Raw genomic sequence first — 6,487 nt, 5'->3', positions numbered from 1 at the left:
GGAAGCAAGTTAAAATTGCCCTCTTCCTTTCCTTCCATGCTCAGCAATAGGTTTCCTCCCCTCCCCTCCCCTCCCCTCCCCTTCCCTCCCTCTCCTTTTTCATCCACCGCTGCTGCTGCATTTGGTGGCCTCGGGGCAGGGGTGAGGGTAGGGGAGGAAATGCCAGAACCACTCCTGCCCATTCTAGCTGGGCTTTGCCAGGGAGAGCAGTGGCAGCAGCATCAGGTCCTTCCTCTTCCCTGCCCAAGATGTTCCCTGCCATCCCAGGAACAGAAATAAGAGAAGGGGAAACTACTGCCACTGCTGATGTTTCTACCTGAGTCTGACTACACATGCAGCCCAGCTGGAGCAGGGTAGAAGTGGCTTTGAAGTCTTCTCCCATTCCTGCCTTTGCGTCATCTGGGGACAGTGACAGTGGAGGGCAGGGACAGGTGGCAAGCCAGGGGGACTTCAAAAAGAGTCCCCCATGGCTGCTTGTGTAGCACAGTCTTCCTGTCCCAGTGTGGGAGGGAGGGAGGGTGCAGCCATCCCTACAGTGAAATCCTGGACCCTCCTGTGGGCATCACAAATCAAAACTTGACCCACAAGGCTTGCTTTTTCATTCCAGAATTAGGCCGTGTGATCCAAATAATGGCAAACTTCCCATTGATACGTATAAGAAGTTTGCCTGGTGGGTTCGGCATCAATTGATTGCAGACATGATAAAAAAATTAATAGAAACCTAGTTTAAACTTCAGGCAGGTCTTGAACATTCAAATTCAGACAATATTTCAAACAAAACTTTCCACTGCAATGCCATTTGTAGCATAGCTCATCTCTAAGGGATATGCTTTTTCTTTGCTTACAGGGAGAGCAATTGGGGTATAGGGTTTGGTATGTATTAAAATATGTTCTTTGGGAATTCACAGCTATGCACTTGCCTGGACACAAGCTGCGCAAAATGTCCAGACTGAAGCCCTGTGTCTTGATTACTGTAGTGAACACTGCATTGCAAGAGAAATTACTCCTGACAGGTTGGGTGGAAATCTCATGGAGCACAGAGGTAGTGGTGTGTTATCAGTGACATTCCTCTCGCAAGCAGGTTTGCTTGCTCAGCAGAGTTATAGGCCAGGTCACAGACAGTCCCTCATTGATGCACAAGGACAGAGAGAGGAAGCCAGAAACTTCTAAAGCTATTTCCTTTTTCCCCTTTTCTGTTCACTTTCTCACAGTTTCTATTTTCAGTTTTTACTCTGCTTCATTTGTCACTGGATATCTCTCACTGCTTTTCTTTCCATTGAAAAGTTGAGCAGACTATACAAATCCATCCGCCTGATCAACTGCAAATACAGTTAAAATAAGGTAAAATGTGCTTGTCATAAATATTAGAGTTTGGCCCAATAACTTCATGCTGGTAGAGAACTCAAGTGAAGCACTGAACGCTGACAAACATATTATATCTATACAATTATATGTATAATTACAATTCTATAATTGTTAGTGGGAAGGGTCCTGCTAATGTGTGCCATCTTTCCATAGCATGAATGTGGCATCTTACCAAACTGAAATCCTTGGATACCTTTGATGCTTTTATTTTTCACTCAGTCACCAAGAATAGTTTGCAATCAGCATTCTAGCAAATGCAGTAGGTAGTAGGACCACCAATTATGTATAGAACATTTCTAACAGATAAATAAGAAAAAAAATCCCCCTGGAAAAAAATCTTAGGCAGTTGTATTGTCCTCCTAATAATGTAATGTTGTGCATGCATGTCTATAGCTCTGTGGGGAGCCTTTAATTTCATAGTGGTCCATCTTTCCTCAAAATGAAGTGCGGAGGAGCTGTTTTGTCCTGAGTAGTTAAGGCAATATGCAGACCCAGAACTTTGTGGAAGGCCCATGCTGGGCCCTTTTTATTAAAGAGATTGCAGGGATCTACTACACACCATGGTATCTGTTTACCACTGCACATTCTTGGAGCAAAAAGGCAGATGTAGCAGAAGAACAAAGCTACCTACCCAGAAAAGGCTATGACTTTCAGCAAAATCTAGGAACTGGTCCAAATTCTGCCCTCTGTTACACCTATTTGAGTTAACGGGATTGCAGTTGTATAAATGAGGGCTAGTCTTGGCTTGTAAACTTCAAACAAATCACGACAGCAAACAGGAGAAGAAGAAGAAATGAAAAAGCAAACACCACCATGTGGAATGAATCTGAGACATCCCATCCCAGTAAGAGCACTCAGCAGCCCACTTTATTTATTCAGATTAAATGTAGAACGTGCGAAACATTGAGACAACGCGACGAAGGAGTAGGAAAGTGTGAATGTTTATATAAAAGCATTACGTCGGCAATGTTGCTGAGACTAATGTGGATTATGAGACGACAGCCTCTGAGACTGGCATTAAAACCTTCATTAGCCAAGCAGGGTTTTAGGAATGAGCTTGTTATGACAACCATAAAATCATAGGAAAGAAAACAGAAAGATCAGTGTTCATATTTTCACATGAAATAATTGTATACTCCGTGGAAAATGTGTTATTCAGAGATCAAATTGTCTCAAGCAAAAAAAAAATGCTATCCGTTTCTTGAAGTCACGGACAATAAAAACAAATCCAAATGCAATAATGGGCAGAAAAAATAATCCCAAATTGCATTTCTTCTATCTTTCACTGAGTCCATCTTTCATTAGCTAGTTTCACTATCAGCTAAAACCCAAATACCTGTATGAGGCAGGTAGGTAGTATTATCCCCGGTTATGCATACATTTATTTGCAAATGGGGAAAGGTGACAAATAAAGAACCCCAAGGTCACCAAAGAAAACTGTGTCAAAACGCTATGCAGAAGACCCAGATTTTCTGGCATGTTTTCTGCTGTAAGCTATGCTTTCTTATTTGTTGAGTAACCTATATGAGGGAAAGAAATGGATTCTACCTTCACCTCAGGACTTGAGACTTTTCAGGTGATTTTTCATGGAAAGATTCTTCTTTGTCGAAATCAAAACTTGTGTACGTCCAGTGTCAACAGGAAATATTTCTTGAACTTTGGATGACATTTCTTTTCAAAACCAAAAAAGACATCTTCAGAATAGCCAACAGTCTGCTCACCAGAGCTGTGGGAGACCCAAGCCGAAGTTGTTGGTCTGAATGAGGTGCAGCAGGGATTGGAGCCTCTCACATTGGAGGTAGGTACCTTCTGAAGGAGGCCTATCATTTTCTTGCAGACCTGCTAGTTTTCTGAAAATCAAACAATGAAACAGAATCTTCAAAATCACAAACATCTGCCAGATGTGGAAACAGTTTTCCCACCTACCCTTTGCCTTGAGCAGGTTCATTTTTCAGAGCAGTCAATGGGAGATGATGGCACTCAGAACACTACAGAATTGAATGACTTGTGACTATGTGTCGCTGACTCCATAATCCATTGTTATGGCTAGCTAACGAAAGTTTCATAATGTTAATTAAAATCATAGACCCACATCAAGGAGAAAGTCAGAAATTTTATGGATGTCAAGAGGCACATAGCTTATCTCTCTCTCCAAATGTACATGCCAGACAATAGAAGAGCTCTATTTAGAGAATGATGCATCATTAAGCATGTTAGAAGCTCCTGGATTTCCTGTTAAAAGGATTTATTCCTCTTATATAATAACATAAGTTTTTGAGCCTTCCTGAAAGGCAAACATAGAGTATTAGTCTTTACAAAGTATTTAATTGCACACAATGTTTTACAAAAACTGTAAAAACAAGATTGCTGCCTCAGACAAGCTTAGCATTTAACTCAGACAAATTCAATAGTTACAGCATGGCATGGCATGGAGATGTTGTGGATAGAGGTGTTAATTTTGGAAGGCTTTGAAGGCATAAGGGATTAGCCAACAAGTTTACAGTCTGCAAAATAGAAATCTCCTTTTCTTTAGATATATTCTGTTTGGCTGATTTGAGATTGGTGCATTGAAGTCCTAAGGAATGAATTGAATGTGTCTTCATAACTGGAAGTTAAGTGTATTTCATAGGGAATTTGTGAGTGTAATCATTTTGTATTACTATCAATAGGATGTTTTCTATATTGTGGATGGATCTGAAATTGTGTCCAAAATGAAGGTGTATGTTTCTTTCTGATGTGTTGACTGTTACTGTAGTTATCCCAGTAAGTCATGAAAGCAAGAGTTTCTATAATGTGATTGTGTACATACACTTATACACAAAAATGCATACATGCACATATGTGTGTGTATGCATGCATGCGTGCATTTATTTTTATTAACTTTATTTTATATTGCTTATTTGACATAGATTGTACAGAGTATTTATAGGTATGAAGTAACTACATTAGAGAAAGAGGGAGAAAGATTCAGGCAGAGCTTACCTCAGCACTGCTTAGCTTCTTTAAATAATTCCACTGCAACTATTAGAAGTGTTTCATCAGTAACTAACTGCTTGTATATTCTGCTAAACAAAACTGCAAGACTGTTCCTGGTCTCTGTTAACTTTCAAGAATGTCATGACACCCAGCATGAACACATGTTAGACAATATGCATTATGAATTATTTGCCAAACATTCCTGTTCTTTTTGCACATCTGTGAGCAAATGATTTTGTTTCAAATATTTACTTTGTACTTTTTCAGAGATAATTGTTTATATATATTCTTGGTTGACAGCTCATTAACAAGTATTCCACAAAGAATTCAAAACATAGATTTTTCAATGGACACAACAGATATTTCTGTGCCATAATCTCAGTTAGGCTCTTGTTGCGATCACACATGTGAAAGGGCACCTTTTATGCCTACCACTTTAAGGTCCAGAACAGGCAGCAGAGCCGCCTGCAGATGGCTGCGCTCCCAGTCAGGAGTCACATGGCCAGGAGGAGGCCACCTGATTGGGAGGTGGGACCAGCTTCCTGATATAAGAACAGGCCCTGAGTAGTAGGGCCAGCAGTTTGCTGCAAGCAGCTGGAGGGGAAAAATCGCCTGGTTGGCGCTGCTGGTCACATAACAACTTGGAGGTACAGGGCAGGAACTATGGGAATGGTGGAGGTTCCTGGCCCTGGGGCATGACCTAAAACTACACCCTGCTGGATGGTGTGGTGGGGTTGCCAGAGGCAGGGCAGTCTCCAGGAATTGTCACACCTGTGCCTCCCCAGTGAAGGGTGATTATGGGGTGCCAGAAAGCCTCAGTCCCCACTGCCTTGCAGGTTACCCCATGGGGGAGGGGGAAAGGCTAGGGGAGCACACAATGAGAGAAAAGCACAGGAGTCCAAACCCACTCAGTGGGGCCTGAGGCAGGACCCAGGCCCATAGTGTGGGGCTTGGAGAAGGGTCCAGGTTTTCTGCAGACACCTGAGACCTGAGTGGGCCATTAGGCCATGAGTGGAGTACAGGTATGTCTACAGACACCAGAGACTCATGGGGTACAAGGCCCTATAGCCCTAGTAAGGGAGCAGTGTAGGATCTGGTGGCTGTGTAGAGTAGGACCTTATGGGGCTTGAAGGACTGCACATGAGCCAACTTATGGAGCTTGAGGGACTGCACATGGGCCAACCAGAGTGGCAGCAGCTGCTAGCCATATAAAGTAGGGCCAAAGGGGGCCTCAAGGACTGAACATGGGCTGACCAGAATAGCTGGAGTGGAGGCCCTAGTGAAGGGGCATGATTGGAAGCCCAAGGGAGAGGGCAGGAGGCCCAGGCATATAGGAGGAGGCCTGAGGCAGTTTTTTACGTTGGAAGCCATCTGTGAGGCATGGGGCACATTATAGGGAAGGTTGGAGCCATGTATAAATACCCTTGGCATAAAATGGGCAGCCTCCCGTATTTTACATCAGTTATTTATACATCAAGTCATGGCATGTGAAACATGGAAGATTGCCCTAGACAGGTGAGTGGGCCATCGATGAGACCTGGCCCCTGAGATGGCCCCCTGTCACAACACAGTTCTGAATTTACTTTCAAAGAATACTCTTTAGTGCCTAAATATATTGCTTGGGCCTGTATTTTTGTCAGACAAGTAATTTGTGGGAGGAACTTGCTAGAATAGCAGAAATGAAACAAAGGAATCAAACAAAATATTCTACATGTGAAGGCTTTTTGCATTATTTGCCCAGTTCTTATACAATTTCATGTACAAGATTAATTCAGAGAGGTTAGATTATGTATACAGAAATGTAAGGAGGAAAAAAGAAAACACTCCATAGTGGAAACCTGGATAATTCTCATTAAGACTGAAGAGAGAGTCACAAAACCAGGAGGTCAGTCGTACACAGGAATCTGTCTACTGTTAGCTCTCAGCCCCATGTTCTTGGGGTACCCTGACACAGGACACAGACTGTCTGACTCACAAAGAATCCCCGCCCCCACCTAAACAGAAACTGATTAAGATGCAGTGAGAGACACACCTAAAACCCTCCAGATAAGGGTGACAAGAGTGAAACAACTGCCCTAGGTCTCATTTGCATCCAAGATGGAACCAGATGACCATTCATTTACATGAGAGATGGAGAACAGAAAGC

The sequence above is a fragment of the Gavialis gangeticus genome, unplaced genomic scaffold, assembly GCF_001723915.1.
Source record: "Gavialis gangeticus isolate Ggan-Ray unplaced genomic scaffold, GavGan_comp1, whole genome shotgun sequence".
In the NCBI taxonomy this organism is placed as follows: domain Eukaryota; kingdom Metazoa; phylum Chordata; order Crocodylia; family Gavialidae; genus Gavialis; species Gavialis gangeticus.
The sequence above is the reverse complement of the archived record's forward strand: the minus strand, read 5'-3'. Positions refer to the sequence as shown.